Source organism: Dreissena polymorpha, chromosome 3 (genome assembly GCF_020536995.1).
Source record: "Dreissena polymorpha isolate Duluth1 chromosome 3, UMN_Dpol_1.0, whole genome shotgun sequence".
Classification (NCBI taxonomy): domain Eukaryota; kingdom Metazoa; phylum Mollusca; class Bivalvia; order Myida; family Dreissenidae; genus Dreissena; species Dreissena polymorpha.
In genome coordinates this window covers 133,837,576-133,859,634 of record NC_068357.1, presented here as the reverse complement: position 1 = coordinate 133,859,634, position 22,059 = coordinate 133,837,576, and the positions used below count along the sequence as shown (strand labels likewise).

At 34.5% G+C, this 22,059-nt stretch overlaps 1 protein-coding gene across 1 annotated transcript in view; it reads left to right on the top strand.

Annotated features, from left to right (window-relative positions):
* Nucleotides 1-9,135: 9,135 nt before the first annotated feature.
* The window catches only part of LOC127871542 (ceramide glucosyltransferase-like), a 43,366-nt gene continuing 30,442 nt past the window's right edge, over nucleotides 9,136-22,059 (top strand). Inside the window, exon 1 of the mRNA XM_052414580.1 lies at nucleotides 9,136-9,427. The gene's annotated coding sequence lies outside the window, so the exon portion shown is untranslated. The remainder of the gene's footprint in view (nucleotides 9,428-22,059) is intronic.

The window sequence follows — 22,059 nt, the reverse complement described above, 5'->3', positions numbered from 1 at the left end:
TAATTAAGGAATGAAGGCGGGAAAATGTAGCGCGCGTTCCTAACGCACTGAACTGATGCTACGGTCTTGGCGATTATGCTTTTGTTTAGAAACCGGCCATTGAATTTCTTTTGCCATCTTATTATATTTTTTATGGAATATATTGTAGTATTTTGTTCACGAAACATATCAATAAAGCTTATTATAAATGAATCTTAATAAATTAACGATTTCAGCTCTTGTTTATAACACAGAAAGGGTGTAAAATTTATGATGAAACAGCGTATATAGCGGACCCTCTCGATATTATTCGGCTTTGCATGCATACTTGAAATAAAATGGGTGTCAAAAACATTCATCGTTTGCTGTTTATTATCAACAAGGTAATAATGTATAATTATTTGAAATGTTATTTACCTTAAATTATCAATTTATTAAAGATTCTTGACAATCACGGTCCGTGTTACGCGGGTCATTTCGTATTTTGACATCAGGGCATCATGTCCAACTATTGAAAATCAGATTTTTTTTCACCGGGACGATGACGGCTTGGATTTAGACAGGCAGACAGATAGTTTATTCAGACTTAAACAACAGTACATCGTCTTCAACTCAAATATATAAATTATTTTTAGACGAATTGTTAGGTGATTACACATATAGCAGTGATGATTCTGAGAATGTTGCCATGTTTCTTATCCGTGTAATCTAGAGTCCATGGTTTGAGCATTTTTATCGCGGTGTTCAATAAAAGATATCTCAATAATCTTGTTTATTGATAGATCTGTGGTGTTATTGCCCCTGTGTTCAGCACAAACCAATTATCTCGTTATGATCAGATACTGTGCCGACCAATACTAAATAACACTATGGTGTCATACGCCACAGCAGGGACCTATACTTGTATATTGGTCCCTAACCACAGGTGGCAATGTCTGGTCAGTTTACACTTTTTATGATACCTCCATGTCTTCTCGTGGTATTAGTGGTCATTTCTTGGAGTAATGTAACGCCAAATACTCAATTTTGCGTTTATAAGATATGTAGCGTATTAAAAACATTTATAGTCATCTGCCCATACAGATTGCCATAAACTAAATACTGTATAGATGTCAGCCAGCTAAATCACAATAATTATAAGTGCTTAATACCTATACATGTACATTTTAAACATTTAAAAAATCTAATACTTAACATTTAACGTATTAAGCGGGTACCGGTAAAAAAACTCCGTCATTTCGTAGTCCTATAAAGAGTGTATGGTAGTGTACGGAACAACATAATTAAAAACAGCATTCTCATTTGACCACAACGGGGTTAAATAATCTTTCCGAAAAATACAAATAATACAGAGTTTTAATTTAGAATTCTATATATTTATAACTCTGTTAACTTATAAAGATATTTCAATATACATGTACATGCATAGACAGTTGACCGTGATTTTCAAGAATCTTTAAATAATTTTAATTAATTGATAATTTATGGTTAATAACCTTTCATATAATTTTACATAATTACCTTTTTGATAATAAACAACAAACGATGAATGTTTTGACACCCATTATATTTGAAGTATGCAAAGCCGAAAAATATCAAGAGGGTCCGCTATACATTTGTATACGCTGTTTCATCATAAAATTTACACCCTTTCTGTGTTATAATCAAGAGCTGAAATCGTAAATTTATTAAGCTTCATTAATACTTAGCTGTATGGATATGTCTCTAGAACAAAATATTTCAATATATTTCATAAAAAATATAATAATCATGGCAAAGGAAATTCAATGGCCGGTATCTAAACAAAAGCATAATCGCCAAGACCGTAGCATCAGTTCAGTGCGTTAGGAACGCGCGCTACATTTTCCCGCCTTCATTCCTTAATTACTTTCGTTTTTAAACAATTTTTTTTTCTATCGTATACAGAATTCTATTCTCCTAAGCAAGATGTTATTTTTAAAACTGAACTCCAAATATAAACGCTACAAATCGGTATAAAGTACGAACATGTCAACCGTAAATCTAGATTCTAAAACTCCAAAACGGTATGTTATTTGCAAAAGTTAAAGTTATAACTCGCCGGGCTGCCGAAATCAGGAGAAAAACTTAATATATATTGATATATCTGTTTACTACGTAACGTAAGCTTTCTAATGATATATAATTTGTCAAAATCGGCCGAGAAATGAAACTATAATTTAACAAAAGACGTGAGTGGGTACATCAAAATTTATAACCTCGGCGCTTCGATAAAAGATCGATAGTTACGACACGGTCACGTGACTTAGACACAACAAGATATTTGGCGTAACGGTCCCGTTTCATATCCGTGTAATCTAGAGTCCGTGATGTAGAGTAGTGTTAAAGCATGCGTCGATGCGAAAAGGGTACAGAATAGAAGTACGGAAACACATAATAATGTTGATTATACTCATTTCCATATAAACAATAACAATATTGTGGACAATGAAAGCAACGTTTTATTTTTTGTTTGATAGTTATACTGGGGTAAGCCTGTACCCCCATTGTTATTTATTTGCTTGTGAATAAAATATATTTGTATAAGTTTTATGATGACATACACTATGCAGTTATTGAAAATCTGTAACTGTTTATTTTGTTAATTGCTGACGTATCTTGTGTCTTACTCAACTTCCGGGCTTCGGCGTTTGTAAGACCGACACTATCAATATTGTAATGAACGTAACACGTTGATCGTAGATGTAATCGTAAAAAGTCGGAAGTAGTGAATAAGTTAACTCATTCTCGCCAAATGGAAGTTTCTCTAGAGCTCAAGAAGATTTGCCACAGCAGGCATTTAGAGCTATTTTTTTATCTTAACATTCTTCCTTTCTAAAATCTCATTTAGTATATCTGGTAAAGTTACTATTTTTTGACACAATGATTTTTCCTATTTTGACATACGGTACGGAGGTATAGTGGTTTAGTCCCAGTTTTAATACAGAAAAAAGTTTATCTTAAACTACTTGCAGCAATACGGTAAATGGCGAACTGGGTCGTTCTTCTATAAAAGTTATGAAAACGGATACGCGCCATCAAATCCTTGTATACAATAAAACGGAACCTAGACTCGATTCTATATACCGGTAAAATACTTTTACGGGCAAAAGCCCGCGAAGCGGGCGTTGACCGTTCATACATATGGGAATTTAGACATAAAATTACATAAGAATACCAGATATGGATACGTCTCAAAAAAATTTGCCACGCGACATTTATTTTCGCGATGCTATTTATATGATCTTGAACAAATCAAAAACACTTTGACATATGCTAAATCACATGTAAATACATACCTCAGGAAAAGTTATATCAATGACATCATAATTGTGTGGCGAATCGCACTAAATATTCTCGCATTATTTGTTTTCCTTCGCAACCGTTCCAGAATTAAGTCATTACTCAATTATCTCCCCTGAATGCTCTTCTTCAGTGGGTATAAGCCGAAGACTGGTTCACTACATATAGTGACAGTCTTTACCAAACCCAATTTAGGTGAACATAACCCGTCTTTAATATATTGCCGAATCTCAGATTTCTGTCGAATTTATTTGCTTTGATCTTTTCGATATTTTATTGTTATTATTATCCTGACAAATCACAAACGCTTGTTAAAAAATTATTTGTTTTAAACATTATAGTTGGCATCTCTATTCTTCCAGTATTCTCGCGGTATTTCAATAACGACACCCTGCTGTTTATTTGTCAGAATTTGTGACGCATTTTCCATTCGCTCCCAGAAAGAAGTTTTACGTGCGATCATGAGCAATATTCTGGTAAGTTGTCGTTGTTATCCACCAGAAACACATTTATTCGCAAAATTTAAAGATATTCCGATATAACTTTTTAGTCTTTTAGCTTAAATTTTTAACGTATTTACACCTCGTCTGCTCGCACTTTACCGATATCCCGAAAGGTTACATATCACTATAATTAGTTTAGGCCTAAAACCACAAAATCCGATACCGTTGGATTTTCGTACCACAATCTTACGTAAAAAATCTTCCAGATTCGAAATCAACAAAAAAAAACAAGACATTTATAAATAGTCTGCATTTTATTGATCAAATTTTAAGATATTTGATGGTTTTCCATTTTTAGAAGCTGTTCTGCCAAGGCAAGAGCTGGGCATCATATCAGCCATTCTATCCAGCAAAACCGACAGTTTTGGTTTACAGAAATCAACAAAGGAGGGATTCCTGAACTATCAAAATTTCCAAGCTATACACACAGTTATTATCTTTGGTGATCTTTATTGGTTCTGTTAGACTGTTTGTTTACTTGGATGGAACATGTGTGAACTTTTACAGAACTTTGAAATGTCTATATATATGTATATCTATAACCAAAAATCAGCTATGGTATAATAAGATCAGATGTGCAAACAATGTCAAAGGGTTGTTAAATTAACAATTTGAAGGAAATTATGCTGAAAAAAATATGAAAGTTCCCATGCAAATTGTGTCTGTATATATCGACAAGTGTCTGCCGATAATTGTCAAACTAGTAATACAAAACTTACCACAAGTATGTAAAAGCACTAAGTACCTGTGATCATTTTAAGTAAGATAGTGTAATTCTAAACATTAGCAAATAGCTTGTTTAGTAAATGCATAATGCAATTAATATGATTTCCGTTCTATTGTGTAATTAATAAATTGGTTGTTACTTGTTAATCCATGATAAATGTTTTATGGCTAGTACAAAAGCAGCGATGTTAATTTTGTGAACAGGTAATACAATAACACCACTTTGTAATTTCATATACGTAAATATTCTTGAAATGTAGGTTGATGACAGTGTTTTAGTTTTACTTATTTTGTAACTATTATTTAATGTGCAAATAAATGATGTGAAGTGTTTTGTATCTCCACAAAATACCACATACCTTTTTATATATGTACTGTGTTACCGTATGTGTTATTTGAATGTTTAAATTAAAAAATATGGATGAATTGTAACTATAGAGCTAAGTGTATGCAGTTTAGACTGTGATTTTAGAATTGCTACAAAATGCCAAATGGCTAGTTTTTAAGTGGCGACAAAATTTAAACTATTCAACAATAGTTTGCGAAAGAAAATAAGAAACCTGCAAGATACCTGTATTTATTAAATATTTTAATTGCGAAACAATTGTGTTGTTACGCTGTTACACATAATTATACATTGATATTAAATAAGAAGACAATTAGTGGCGTTAACGTTTCCCAACAGTAGAAATCATTCTTCTGATGAAGTCAGTGATATACAGACGAAAGCTCCAGGTATGGCTTTCAATACGTAGTGTGTGTTATTTGACAGTCTAAAACTTATCGGATTACAAAAATCCTGTCAAATTTGTCAATCAAAATTGATTTGACACATCACATGATTTTGATTATGTTAAATCAGTGTACTGTATGCTAAATGCAACTGCTTTAGCAAGCTGTCAAGTTGAATTGAGACATTTGATGAAACAAACTGTTTCCTGGTACCGGTAGGACCAGTACTTAAGTGTCTATATGACGTACCATGACATCGAAAGTCTACAATAACTACTAGGTAGAACGAGAAATGTACTTTGACGTACAATTTTCACCGACCCTTGAGTGTTAACCAATCAGAAGACACCTTACGTCTGTTGCTTTAAGAGATATTTGACATTGAACATTATTATTATTTATACCGAATTATGCGACTATCGACCGCTTACTCATAGATATTGTGCGTATTTATTAAACATTATTATTATTATAATTAATACCAAATTATGCGACTATCGACTGCTAACTCATAGATATTGACCTGGCGTGGCGGAATTGACCTCTGACTTATGCAAGTTATGGTTATCACAAAATAAGACCAACGGGGAGGTTATAATACATTATTTATCCCGTTTATGCTTGGTAACTGTTTGGTTACAGTTGGGATTTTCCTACACAGTTATGCGCTGGACGGTCGTGATACTCCGCCCGCATGATCAATGAATACTCACAATATGCTGAATAATTTTAATTTTATAAAGGTAACAATTGAATCTTCTTCAAATTTGTATATAACCTATTTTAATGCATTAAATACTTAAAACTTCTATGTGTTGTTTTTTTGCCATTCTGATATTTTTATTCATTTTGTCCTCAATTAAAAAAGAGATTTTAAACATTTATTATGAATAAAGCTGAAGGAAAAGCGGCTCAAGAGACTAGTGTTTTGATTGGCTGTTCAGAAAATGTGTACGTAGAAGTACAAACATGTATGTCGAAGTACAAATTGTACTTTGACGTACCAATATACTTCGAAGTGTATTTTATATTTATGTCGACGTACAATTATTGTACTTCGATGTACATTTCTCTTTTTAACTTGTAGGTCTCCTTGACTTTCAACCCAAATGGTACGCCATAGTATGTCTTTAGGGTTATCTAAAGAATGCTCCCACTTAAGGGATCAATACAGAGACCTCCCAGTGACTAAGCCAGTTAGCAGACACCCCATCCACTATACCACAGACACCGAACCATCTATAAATACCTGTGGCTAGAAAACAAAAAATATATAAGATGCTAGATCTTTAAGCTTGGAACATGTAACTCGTTTAAAGATTGATTTTTTGGATGCATTACTTAATTATTGCAACAATTATAATATTTTGCACACAATCATGTCCATATATTTATTAAAAATATATGGTTATCAAAAAAAACGTAAAAAGCTTTAGCCCGTAAATTAGGTAGCACCTATAATCATATTACAATTAAGTGACACAAAGTCACATGTAACTAATTGGGCCAACACACTTTTTAAAACATGTTCAGAGTAGATTTCACTATTGGCGATGTTAACTGTACTTGCCAACCTATACAAGATATAACCTTACAAGATAAGGTTGGTGATATTGGCAGTCTTCCGTAGCTTTAAAGATACCGCATACTAGTATCCCTAAAGACAACTTAGAGTTTGAGAAATATTAAAAATACACAACAGTTGTAAAGGCTCGATCTGATTAGCATCATGTTTTATTAGTCATAACCGCTTTATAACCTATCAGAGACGTGATATCCACGTCTCTGTTCTAATCTTGTCGTTATGATCTTTATGTACTTTCTGATCAATTGGATCTTTTCTTTTAAATAGGTCAACTAGTCAAACTATTCATGTGTAAAAAGTGGCGAATATGTACGTATGGTTAAAATTAGACCAAGGACCTATACAAATAAAGTGTTTTTGTACAAGTCGCTGAGTAGAGCTAATGAATATATATGGAGAAAAACCGTAGCGTTTTGAAATACGCCAATATGATTGTATTGAGTATATTTGACAAAATAGTTTAATATTATAAAGTTTCTTTTTATAGTATAATAAATGCCAAGTTTCTGAACCGATTTGTAAATAACAATTAACTTTTTTTTGAAGATTTCGAGGTCTGTCATACACTTAGAGACTTTTCTAATGCAACGTGAATTAAAGGGATCTTTTCACGCTTTGGTTAATTGACAAAATTGAAAAAAGTTGTTTCAGATTCGCAAATTTTCGTTTTAGTTATGATATTTGTGAGGAAACAGTAATACTGAACATTTACCATGGTCTAATATAGCCATTATATGCATATTTCGACGATTTTAAAACCTAAAAATTATAAAGCGTTGCAACGCGAAACGATTGAATAATTTGGAGAGTTCTGTTTTTGTCGTTAAATTTTGTGAAACTACAAAGATTGCTTATATGAAGTATAAAATACGTCAAGTAGTTGTACTCGGCGGAATAGCTCAGTAGGCTAAAACGTTTTTACTTCAGGACTCTGGCAGGACTCCAGGGGTCACTGGTTCGAAACCTGGTCCGGGCAATGTTCTTTTCCTTTTTTTAATTTTATTCTTGATTTTTTACTGGAGCTTTTACGATCCAATGTTTACATTTATCGATATAAAGCATTTAATGAATAAGTTAAAAAATGCCAAAATCTGTGAAAAGGCACCTTTAAATATAGCTCCCTTATTTTAGAACTGATTTTGTTAAAACTTGGAATCAGACTTATTCAACACATATCTAAAGCTTCATGTTAATTTAATTGAAATTGATCAACATAATAAATATATATATAACATAACAAATTAAAACAAGAGCACCGCATAACGGGTGCCAACGCTCGGCTGCGAAAGCTTGTCAGAATAATTTTTTTAGAGGTCACAGTGACCTTGACACAAAATGGGTGTGGCATGTAGAACTCATCAATGTGCCTCTACATATGAAGTTTCGAAGTTGTAGGTGGAAGCACTTTGATTTTAGAGCCAATGTTAAGGTTTTAGCACGATGCCTACGGCGGACGGCTGACGACACGACGAGCTGGCTATAACAATACCTCGGGTTTTCTCCGGAAAACAGCCGAGATAAAAATCACTGAAAAAGGAAAATTCTTCGAAATATAATAATGAGAAAAGTAAAACGCATTTACTTACATGTTTTAATGACCGACCGGCTAGCAACATTTTGCTCATGAATATTCATACGAGTCATTTTACTTCTTATTAATGTTATGTTTTCTTAGTGTAAAATCCCACCGAGAATGATGAAACTGAAATTAAATTGGAATTATATAGCGTTGTGATACACTTCTTGACTTTTCGAACGCAGCATATTTCAAGCTTAAATATCTCAGTTATGAATATTTTTTTTAAATTAAAATTGTACACGTGATCATTTGGCTACAGCACGGAGCGTATATGCTACAGTATGCGCAAGCAAAGGATACAATCATTGATCCATGACGATCGGATGCTTCAGAGAGTGGGGAAGGTAGCATGCAACATGCCGAGTGCGTTGTTGCGCTCCTGAAATTTTATACGAGACTTATTGATTTTTAAATTAATTTTCTGTTTTCCTGGTGTATTAACCCACCTTAAATGAAGCAATTGGAATAAAATTATAATCATAACTCTTTTCACCATGTTCACGTGCAAAAAGATGAAACCACACCTACCCCACGTGCAAAAGCGCCCGATTTTCAAGGACGAATGATTGTATCGTTATCTTGCACAAAATCTTGTCTAATTACTTAGATATTCAAGTTTGAAAAGTGTTGCGTTGAAAAGTCTCCAGGTGTATGTGTTTAAAAGTTGGATAAAATTCCAGTTGACGCACCGTTTGTCACACCTGAGTGAGTAATGCGTGCGTGTACATGAGCCAATCAAATGACGGCATGACATGTTAACTTTTCGGTATCATATTTGTGCCCTGAATAGAAATGGAATTGCAAAATTCGATATAGTGCACATTTAAAGAACTTATCAGTCGCTCATCTTAAAAAGTGCTCTTCTGTGACGACGAAAAGAAAGCTAAAATTAAGAACACTTAGATCAAGGACACGCGTAAAATCTGAGAACACACTCAAATGTTTTTGTTGGATTTCGGACCCGTCATTTGACTCGACTCTCGAGTTACGAAAGAATTTAAGGTATGTTTTCCATTTGACGTAAAATATTCACATATTCTTGACTCGTAGTGTTCAAGAGATATGACAGAACTGTTTAAATCATTATAGGTTACCTAATATTTAGTCTAATTCTTGAGTTTAAAAGAAGAATGTCGAAGTGATTTAATTTGACCGAAAATTTGGATGAACTATTCGGATATGCAGGTGTTACTTTCAGTTTCTCACCGACAATGATAGCAATGCTAGAATGTGATATATCATCAGATCAACTCAAATTTAGTTTTGTATGAAATGGAAGGTTTAGCCTGCTATATTGTGTTAGGTATCTTATCAGTATTGCGTTATGGTTTATTATGTCTTTAATATTTGCAGGGTTGAACACATGTGCCCACCATTGTTTCAATACCAGTGCCCCAGATAATTATTTGAGAAATAGGGTTTTAACCCATTGATTTTGAAAAATAGGGTGATTTCCTTCTTGAAATAGGGTGAAATGATTAATAAAAATGCATACCTTTATATCACTGATGTTTCACCTTTGTGGAAGATGCTCACTTGTATTGATTCAATAAAACTTTAAACTATCATAATTAACTTTAATAAACTGATGTTTCATAACATTTTTAATCATTGAAACTGTCCTTAATATAAACTTAAAACAAAAAAAATCGATAACACGAATGATCATTTGGCTCTTGCTGTCTTGGTTCGAAACAGTTTGCGATCGACTGATATTTTTGCGCAACAATAGCGGACGTCTTTTGACCTCTCTTAGATATATTTATTTCGCATCGTTATAGAAACTGAAAGTACAGGCGCTTTATAAATACATGTACAATGAGCGACGGATAAAGTCGGATTAAAAACGCATGTATGTCGAGGAAAATAATTTGATCAGACACTTTATTTAACTATGAAATCTAGAACGCAGAGAGTTTGACATGCTCCGTCATCCAGGCGCTTGCTTAATAAAGACGCGTGGCGATAATTATTTAAAAGAGATAATACCGAAAATAAGCAAAGCATTTTCGATAGAAGCTATTGTGTCGTACGCATCGAATTTGACGAATTTGCGTACAAATCAAAATGGTTGCGTTTTCAATACGCATGTTATTGAATTTCTTTGCGATTTTAGACATTTTAATAGGGTGAAAGACGCAGATACGCAGCTTATCTGGGGCACTGAATACCAAATATTAAGCAAATTTAAGCTTCATTAATTCTTGGTACAATATAACATGTATACTGTTTGTTACATTTTTCTTATGTTTGCAGTTTTTCAAAAAGTTTTTTATTTATGTAAGCAGGACAGTAAAATGTCTTTACCAACTTGCACAGTAAAAGCCACTAAAAATGTTTTATTTGAACGAATATAGACGGGTTAACGTGTGATGTCACGCGCACCTGCAAAATTTAGACTCTGCCCACTGGTTGGCAAAAAGAGGTTGAATTCATATAAGCATATAGAGAAGGTTGACATAATCATCAATTTAATTGATAATCGGATAAATCATGCACTATATCACATACAATTTTTATAATTATCTTTGAATAAAACAATAGCATTGAACTAAATTTGAAGTATATACAATTTTACTAATTTTCTTTTAATAAAACATAAGCATTGAAGTATACAAAACACCATCATGAAAACAAGCAATCACAAAAGGGTTAAACATACTTGTGTGAAATGAATTAAATATATAGATAAATTGTATCTTAAAATGCTAGATTTTTATTATTATTCCTTATCACTAGTAAAGTTTATTTCAATATACATGCAAAGACACTTCATTTTGCATAATATGCATTTTTTTACATTTGTATGCTACAATTTATTCATATCATGGCTATAGATAACTTTTGGGGTATATTGGGTAATCAACCCCCTGTTTTTGACAACAATAGGGTTTTTGTAAATTCAATAGTTTTAGCAAAAAATTTCACCCCCTTCTGTTGAGCTTAATTAGGTTTTTTACTTCCGTTTTTTTTTAACTCAATTGGGTAATTTAGGGAATGACATATATAATATAATAAAAATCTACTAAGGTTACTGTAATTTTTATACAAATGGAATTCAGAAAAGTACCTGTACATAACTACAAACAATTAGTGAATTTCTGATCAAAGTTCATTCATTTTTGCATTGAATAAGACCGAGTTCGTGAAATCGCTGCACAATTGATGAAGTTACATGTATGGCTGTTTAAAGCGATGCACCCCGTTTTCGGGTCATTTTGAGTTGAATACCTTGATAGTGAAAGTAGAAATCGGACGGGTCAACGAATAATTACAATAATACCCCAAAGATTGAAAGCCGCTAGAAAGACTGCCTTCTTTTCTTTATAGGACGGCATATTAACTATTCGGTACATTTTTGTACGCCACGGAAAATAACCAGTCTAAAAATACGCCCGGTTATCGTAAGAATTGTGTTTCATGACGCAATGTTTTTTATGGGAATTACGTTATTAAATTTGTATTCGCGTTTTTAACCAGGTTTTCCGAAGGAAAAAAACTGGTTATTAGATTGGCGAATGCGGGCGGGCTGGCTGGCGGGCGGGCGGAACAAGCTTGTCCGGGCCATAACTTTGTCGTTCATTGTGAGATTTTAAAATCATTTGGCACATTTGTTCACCATCATGGGACGGTGTGTCGCACGAAAGAATCACGTCAATATCTCCAATGTCAAGGTCGCCACGACTAAAAATAGATTTATTTTAAAACAAACTTACAAAGGGGGTTAATTTTGTTTGTTCATTTCAAAAGTTCAGTTTGAGTTGTCTCCCTTTATCAGTTTTTTTTTCACAATGAAAACCTGGTTTTGTGACAATTTTGTCCCTTGTTGTACGCTTTATTTTGAATTTTGTTATGTTTTTGCTTTTTTTAATTACGTAATAACGCAAATACGCTTGTTATCTATAGCCCTGTAATATTGTTATCAATGTAAACAAAACAAAAATTCATTCAATGAAAAAGAAAATAACCACAACATCTAAAACTTGTAATATACAGGGGTATTGCTAGTGGGCGAAGTGGGCGATTTGTTCGCCCAGGGAATATTAATTTCGAAAATTTATTTCATGAAGGCGAAGTAACATCTCCCCCTTTAAATGATTTACTTTGTGCCAGACATTGACTGATTAAAGTCAATTTGATATGGAGGATTGGACACTGGAGGATTCTCAGCCATAAGTTGCCCCATTTACAGGTCATGCAAAGTTGAACATTCAAAAGAACAGTCTGGAGCTTTTAGACTTCTTGAAATTGTTTTGTGCCAGACATTGATCAGTAAAAGCAATTTGATGTGGAGAATTGGACATAGGAGGATTCTCAGCCATAAGTTGCCCCATTTACAGGTCATGCAAAGTTGAACATTCAAAAGAACAGTTTGGAGCTTTAGACTTCTTAAAATTGTTCATAGATGATGCCTTGATTAATTTTCCTTGTGCTGGCTACAAATAACTATGCTTAAGCAAAGTTACATGGCCCATTATAAAAACAATACTCAAGAATGATAAAATGGGAAAAGGTAACCTAGCACTGGCAATACAGTGATTTTTTTTGCCCAAAATTACCGCCGATATTCGGCTGCTTCCCAATTGCAAAAAATGACCTTTTTCCCCAAAAATCTGACCAAAATTTCCCAAAAAATGACAAAATTTTCCCAATAAAGCCAATAAGATAACAATGTCATTTAGCGTTAATTTTGTAGAACGAGTGCAGATCGAGCTTGTCGAGTCTTCGCCGAATGACAACTGACTTACGAATGTTCGCTAATGTAGCCGAATACGATTTTACGTTGCTATCCACACATCTCTCTCTATATTGCGGAGGATACTGTCGACAGTCGATGTATCCCGTTTGTTAACGCCTGTTTTTACACACGTCCAAGATGGCGGCAAGCAGACGAGAAGTTTGCGATGAGCAGCAAAAATGATAAATAACACTAAAATTAACTGCGGACATCACATGGTTATTAGGAGATAATTTAATGTGTGTGTCAATTAACGCAAAATACTACGTTTGAGATGAACAACAACAAATATTTTTAGAAATCTTCACAGTGAATGTGCGTCACGGAAATCTGTGTTGGGAAATTGGAGTTAGTTTACTCACAAAGTTAAAGCATTTAAGATGGGTATTGTTCGAAAATGGAAAGAGACAAACGTGATTTGATTTATATGTTAGTGGATCTGTGTATAATCAGATTCATATGCATATTCTGCTTTATTATGTTTGTCACGCTGTATAGTTTGGTGAAATGGCATTGAACTGAGGATGTCAGTTGTGCAAGATATTAAAAGGTAAACAAATGAAATGTATTTTTTTAGCTCCATTTAATACAACATTAACACAGCAAGAACACTTAAGCATGTTTGTTAATATTTGTTAATGTTTTCACCATATCATATTTTACTTTAAAAAACATCCTAAATTAAATTCATACTCTTAAAGAGATTATGATTAAATCATAATGGTACATATATATTGAAGAATCTATAGATTATTGCAAGTTTAATATCCATGTGGAAGGATATTAACTAAACGTTGTAAGAAGACATGAAAGCAACACTTTATAATATAAAAATGCTGTCAAACATGAACTTAGCAATTTTTATTCTGTTCTTATAATCATATTTATAATGTTTCCCAATTTCATGGTTTATCGCGCTATTTTTCCCAATCCAAATGCCACAGGCTGTAACAAAAAAAAGCAAAAAAAATCACTGCAATAAATATGGGACTCATTTACAGGTCAGATTTGGAATCTCTGCTGTAAATGAGATTTTAAATGAATTTTTAATTTAAAACAAATATTTGTAACAAAATATGAATTTGATTTAATGTTGAATTGCTTAAAATTAACAAGGAAGTAAAAAGATTCTGAACATGGTTTGTTAAAATTGTTTATTTGATACACCTGTTCAGGATTATTTTTTTTTAAGTACCATCATTATCAACAATCAATGAGAAATAAAAAAAATGTAGGTTTTATACACTTAACATGTCTTATTGTATAAAACAAGCGAAGAGTTGATTGAATGCTGAACAGAAACCACTTATCCTTTATGTTGCAGCAAAATATACAGTCCAACCCCTACTTCCGGTCACCCTTCATCGCAGGTCGCCCCGTGTAGGCGGCCGGTCTGTGCCACGACCGTCAATAAACACTATATAATGCACCCCTTTTTAGCGGTAACCCTGTTTCTCCGGCCAGCGACCAGCAATTTTGCATCCCAATTGTTAAATTCCCCCCCATATGAGTGGTCATGCGCGAGTAAGTCAGTCATGTACACTGGCAAAATTACACCGACGCAACGGCGAAAAAATCGATACGTACTTCCGGTCTGCAGTTTATGCTCTGCAGTACTGAAGCCTGATGTGTGATAAACATTTTGACAGCCAGTTTGCAAAATTGCAATTAATTAGCGGCAGGTTATCGGGTTAAAAGCAATATTCGACCGTTTGATCTTTTTGTTTCCGCACATGCGAATATCATCTATTAGTACTGGAAAAGAGATTCTTCATTTATAATTGATTATTTGTAGCTGTTGAATCATACTATTTCAAGCACACATTTATGACAATTATCGGCTAATAAAAAGTTAAAAAGAACAACGCAACTTTTAACCGAAATCAACTGCTCTACATGTTCTATGTGCTACAAAGTTTTTTCCGAAAATCAATACATGCTTGCATGGGTATGACGTGACATTGTACATTGGTGCATAATTTTCGCGCGCTTTTGTCCGGACAAAGGAAATACATGAGGACTTTTTTGATGCTAGGATTTGTAAACGTCTCGTTAACATAAATCAATCGGGAGTGTGTTTTGGATTACAAATTATGATTCTCATTTGGGAATTTAACAAAACATTCATATTTGTTTTATATTTACAATGATTTCAATATTAATTTTGATAAAACCATTTACGTGGCGAAATAAATGTTTTTATAATATTCTGCATGAAAAGCACGATTAACAGTACGATTACACCTGGTTGCTATTATTAGTCTCTTAAGTAACTGACCACGATTTTATCGTGGAGGAGATCACTGTCGGGACCAATTCGTGCGGTAGGTATTACAAAGACATAAAAATGCAATTAACCAATTAAATTATCGATTGATAGTGACACAGGAGTTATTCACGCATAACTGATTCACAACTGTTCCCATCTTAAGTGCATTGGGGCCATACAACACGCATTCTGTAAACAACGAATCATAAGAATGATTCTTTTTCATTGACTTGATTCTGATGAGGATGATATTGATGATGATTAGAAAGATGAATGGAATATTTTTTTGAATGAAAATGTTGTTTTATAGCTGACTTTAGAAAAGAAGAAATAAAATTATTTTAAGTCTATACATTGTTTAGTACATGTACACATATTTACCGTTTTGTTTATACAAAAATTGAACAGTTGGCCATCAACTCTAGACTCCCTATGACCCAACCCCCTCGTAAAAGGCCACCCCGCTTAAGCAGCCAATTTGGCCGTTTCCCTTGACTGGCTGCTTAAGAGGGGTTGGACTGTATGTAAAACTAAGATCTATGACGCAAATGTACCATTTCTCCCGACTTCTCCCTAAATTTTGAGGCTAGCTAGACCCCAGGGACATTTGCTGTTGTTGAAAATGGAAGAAAAGCTTCTGTTCAAGCTACAATAATATTTAAAATAATGCTGATGAGAAGAACTAAATGCAGGCCAGGAGACTTTAACACCCCTGTTGTATTCTAAATATGTTAAATGCCCTTGTCAAGAACGAATAGCGAAAGGAAAATACCATATAAATGAATCTTATATTATTAAAGCGCATTTTAATGAAATGAAACTACAACAGAATCCAGAGCTCGTGGATTGGCTATTTTATGGGGTTTTATGAATAAAAAGTTGATGCCAAATTGAATTTTATGTAGCCACATGGGTCAATTTGTAGCGATTGACTTATTTGGCAACGGTTAGAGTAAGCCCTGCATGGATTGATGAATAATTTCATCTGTGTATTTTTCCTTTATTTGCTATGCAAAATGTTTGGTTTACTATTGCACTGGTCAGGATTTACATAACCAAATAGTTTTGCCAAATATCTGTATATAGTTTTAGTGCTAAACGTGTTCTTGAGAGGTCAAATGCATTTAAAATTAATCTGTTTATTTATAGCTTGGAAGCAATAAACTTCTATTCACTATGGCTTGGCTTTAATGTTCCTTTATAAATATGCTGGTTTATGCTGGTATGCATCATTGCACACATACATTTTGCTTCACATGTATATACATGGCCATAGTTCCCAGGCCAGTTCCAGTCTATTGATTTATTAAATTATTCCTGGCTGCGGCCTATGAAGGTTCTGAGTTCTTTATTGTTGATGAAACTAGAGAACTGCTAGACAGTTTTGGTATTGATTCCTCGTAAGTCATAAGCCCAATGGTTCCTATTGCACTAACAGCATGTTGTAAATAACTTATGATTTTTTAGCTCACCTGATTGCTCAGGTCAGCTTTTGTGACTGGTCTTTGTCCGTCGTATGTCCGTCCGTCCGTTAATAATAAACACTCTAGAGGCCACATTTCTTGTCCCATCTACATGAAACTTGGTCAGAAGCTTTGTCCCATTGAAATCTCGGCCAAGTTCAAAACTGGGTTGTGCCGGGTCAAAAACTAGGTCACTAGGTCAAAAAAAGAGAAAAACCTTGTAAACACTGTAGAAGTCACATTTCATGCCCAATCTTCATGTTACTTTGTCAAAATGTTTGTCTCCATGATATCTTGGTTGAGTAAAAAAGTGGTTCCGATCCGTTAAAAAACATGGCCGCCAGTGGGCGGGGCAGTTTTCCTTATTTGGCTATAGAGAAACCTTGTGAACACCCTAGAAGTCACAATTTTTGCCCAATCATCATGAAAGATGGTCAAAACATTGGTATAATTGATGTCTCGGACTATATCGAAAATGGTGGAGATCGGTGAAAAAACATGGCCGCCAGTGGGCAGGGTATTTTTCTCTATATGTATATAGTGGCAGTTTTCCCAATTTGGCTATAGAGAAACCTTGTAAACACTCTAGAAGTCACAATTTTTGCCCAATCATCATGAAAGTTGGTCAAAACATTGGTTTTATTGGTATCTCAGACGAGATCGAAAATGGTCGGGATCGGTATAAAAACATGGTTGCCAGTGGGCGGGGCATTTTTCTCTATATGTATATAGTGAAAACATGTGAACACAGTAGAAGTCACATATTTGGCCCAATTTTCATGAAATTTTCTCAGAACATTTGTTCCCTTGATACGAGAGTTGAGTTTAAAAATGGTTCCGGTCAGTTGAATAACATGGCTGCTGGGAGGGGTGAAGTTTTCTCATTATGCCCCCCCCCCCCCTTTCAAAGAAGAGGGGGTATATTGTTTTGCTCATGTCGGTCCGTCCACCAGATGGTTTCCGGATGATATCTCAAGAGCGCTTATGCCAAGGATCATGAAACTTTATAGGTACATTGATCATGAATCGCAGATGACCCCTATTGATTTTCAGGTCACTAGGTCAAAGGTCAAGGTCACGATGACCCGAAATAGTAAAATGGTTTCCGGATGATAACTCAAGAACACTTATGCCAAGGATCATGAAACTTCATAGATACATTGATCATGTCTCGCAGATGACCCCTATTGATTTTCAGGTCACTTGGTCAAAGGTCAAGGTCACGGTTACCCAAAGCAGTAAAATGGTTTCCAAATGATAACTCAAGAACGCTTATGCCTAGGATCATGAAACTTCAAAGATACATTGATCATGACTCACAGATAACCCCTATTGATTTTCAGGTCACTAGGTCAAAGGTCAAGGTCACGATGACCCTATATAGTAAAATGGTTTCTGGATGATCACTCAAGAACCCTCAGGCCTAGGATCATGAAACTTCATAGGTACATTGATCATAACTCGTAGATGACCCCTATCGATTTTCAGGTCACTAGGTCAAAGGTCAAGGTCATGATGAACCGAAATAGTAAAAAGGTTTTCGGATGATAACTCAAGAACGCTTAGGCCTAGGATCATGAAACTTCATAGGTACATTGATCATGACTCGTAGATGACCCCTATTGATTTTCAGGTCACTAGGTCAAAGGTCAATGTCATGGTGACCAGAAATAGTAAAATGGTTTCCAGATGATAACTCAAGAACGCTTATGCCTAGGATCACGAAACTTCATAGGTACATTGATCATGACTCGAAGATGACCCCTATTGATTTTCAGGTCACTAGGTCAAAGGTCAAGGTCATGATGACCTGAAATAGTAAAATGGTTTCTGGATGATAACTCAAGTAGGCTTATGCCTAGGATCATGAAACTTCATAGGTACAATGATCATGACTCGCAGATGACCCCTATTGATTTTCAGGTCACTAGGTCAAAGGGTAAGGTCAGGCTGACCTGAAATAGTAAAATGGTTTCTGGATGATAACTCAAGAACGCTTATGCCTAGGTTCATGAAACTTCATAGGTGTATTGATCATGACTCGCAGATGACCCCTATTGATTATCAGGTCACTAGGTCAAATGTCAAGGTCACAGTGCCAAAAAAGGTATTAACACAATGGCTGTCAAGGTCACGGTGACTCAACTTAGAAAAATGGTTTCCGGATGATAACTCAAGAATGCTTACACCTAGGATCATGAAACTTCATAGGTACATTGATCATGACTTGCAGATGAAATAATGATGAAACTTGACCAGGATGTTTGTCTGGACAATATCTAGGTCAAGTTTGACATTTGGTAAAGATTGAATGAACCGACTCCTCTCAGGTGAACGAACTAGGGCCATCTTGGCCCTCTTGTTCTGATTTTCACTGCAGTTGTAATAGCATTGTTATAATGAAACAAATCCGAATGTATGCCTGTGTATTGTGACGCAATGTAATGTATGCCAGCCATTTATATGTTCTTAAAATATTTTAATTGCTGGGAAGACAAATGTTTTCTTACTAATCACTGAATGTTTCCCTTACTTTACGTCATAAACAGACAGCAATGTCAATATCACAATAACATTAAACAAACTTTGATTTTGAAATGTTAGAAAATTGGGTTTGGTAGATTGATTTTTATTTGTATTGGATGATGTGACATTTTTTATTAGACGCAGAATAAATATTAATGTTAATCAATACCAAAGCGGGTATGCCTTGAAGGTGGGAGTCCATAGCCAGCTATTGACAAGTATTGATCTCCACTATAATGCTACTATAACTGGTATTGATCTGTATTGATTTATAATTAGAACTACCGGATAGGATATTGAAGTGGGTGACTCAATGTCCTAGACTATGATCATGTCTAGTGCCATTATTGGTTTTCATGGGCTTGACAGTTTTACAATAATCATGAATTCTTCAAATTGTTTACAGTATTAAGTTATTTTGTTTAAAGCATTGAACAAAGTACATGACTGTATTTCAAAAGGGTTTGGGATTAAATGCAATTTTAAAATAATGAACACATAATTTATTCTATAGAAAATGAAGTACATTTTGAATGTTATGTTCAATTGTTTGTGAATCTGTACACATTGCCTATCGGCCCTATCTACATACATCTATTTGGCTTTTGTGCATTTTTGTCACACCTAGCTCATGGTGAGCTTCTGTAAAGCCTTTTTGTTCATTGTTCAGTGTCATCAGCATTTGCAGCAAAAAACACTCGAGCTTGAATAAATTGCCCTATATTCATGAAATTTTGTCAGAACACTTGCGGCACTGATACCTTGGCAGTGTTTAAAACTGGGTTATTTGTGGTCAAAAAATAGGTCACCATATCAAGTTTAAGGAAAAGCGTATGAAAACTCTAAAGAGATAGCATTTATTTCCCAATCTTCAAAAACTAGACAACTAGGTAAAACAAAAAAAGACTTGATAATTCTAGAGGCCACTCTTATTGCACCATTCCTTGGGGTCTCAGAAGGCAACCTTAGAACCTTCGGACCTCTTCTTTAATGATGCTAAATTAAAAAACTGTGCAAGCTTTCTTTATAGTGGCTCAATATCCATTGTCATAGGCAGAGGGTTTAGATTGGCGTTGTCCATCCATCAGTCTGTCCGTCCGTCTCTTACAAAACCATTTAGAGCTATATTTATGAAACTTTAAAAGATATCAACATGAAACAAGTCTTCAACATGAAACTTAGTGGATGTATTGATTTGGAATTGCCTTGCTTAAGAACCATAACCCTTCTCTTTCTTAATTATTAAAGAGTAAATGCCGTTTGTTGTTTTTGTAAGATGGAACTTTTGAGGGCCATATCTCAGATACGATACAACATTTCAACATGAAACTTCTTGGGTGTGTAGGAATCAATCCATAGTTCCTACAGTCCTATTTTCAACCAATCAAATAGCGGTACTGTATTCGCTGCCAGGCAGCTTGTTGCTACCGGTTCACACGCCATTCGTTAAATCGAAAGTGAAAAGTGTTGCTAACGAAAGTATTAATCAAATAATTTCAAAATGTACAGGCACCGCAGTAGTCTATCAAAGCACAGGTTTTACATAAAAAACCAACTATTAATAAAGATGTTACCAATAACAATGAATACTTTTTAAATCATTGAATAATCATAATAACTCACCCAACTTTACAACTGCAGTGTGATTCTGTAATCTTTTGATTGGACAAATCGATGTTTAAACGATGTGATTTTTCATTTTTCGGCATTGATCTCGAGCAGTCATCGACGACACGCACACAGTTTTCTTCATTAAAAATCTTTATATTATGAATGTATCCTTGAGTGTAATAATTAAGACCTCTATTAAAATTCTATCTGCTAGTTTATCATAATTTGGTAGGAATTTAACTGAAATATTGTCAGAAATATTAACAAGCGTATCAGATGCTTCAGCATCAGCGGATGCCATTTTGGATGTAGTGTGTCAGTGTTTTTTTTCAGTTTTGGGTGAAGGGGGTCGGGGCCCCTGAGAGAGGGAAAATTCGCGCGTAAATGGGGAAAAGGGGGAAATTTCTCTGCTAAGCTAGTAACAGTACAAAATCAAGTTTTAACACTATAATTCACCAGGGAGAAAAACATAATTCAAACTCTTTTATTCATTAACATGTTATGTTCATGTTCAAAGTTCAACATTTCTGGGCTTCTCAACGAATTTATCAATTATTCTGGTGACCTCCTCGATCTTCACCAAGTCTCTCCGTGTGCAGACAAAGTCTGATCAGGGACTTCAGTGTAGCTTCCCCAAGCCTGTTTCTCTGTGGCGTGCAAAGCAGGTTGAGCAAACTAAACAGTCTTTCAACACTCTCTTGACCGGAAGTTTCTGGTGTTTCACTGCCTGCATTTGAAGAAGACTGACTTTTAAGTTGTACTTGTTTGAAAAGAATATCAATTTATTTTTAAGTTAAAACAGATTTGTCAATTTTTTTACGATAGCTTTCGTTGTTGTGCGACATGTTGGAATACGAATGGTTTGCGGTAGATGTCGTAAAGCGAAAGTCGTGATAGTGAACTACGTACGGTTTGCGGTAAAGGCTAAAATAAAGTAAACACGCGGATGCAGTTCAGGAAAATTGTAGTAAATTCGTAACGAAAGACTTATTTAAATGAGGTATTGATTAAAATTGAATAACACTTC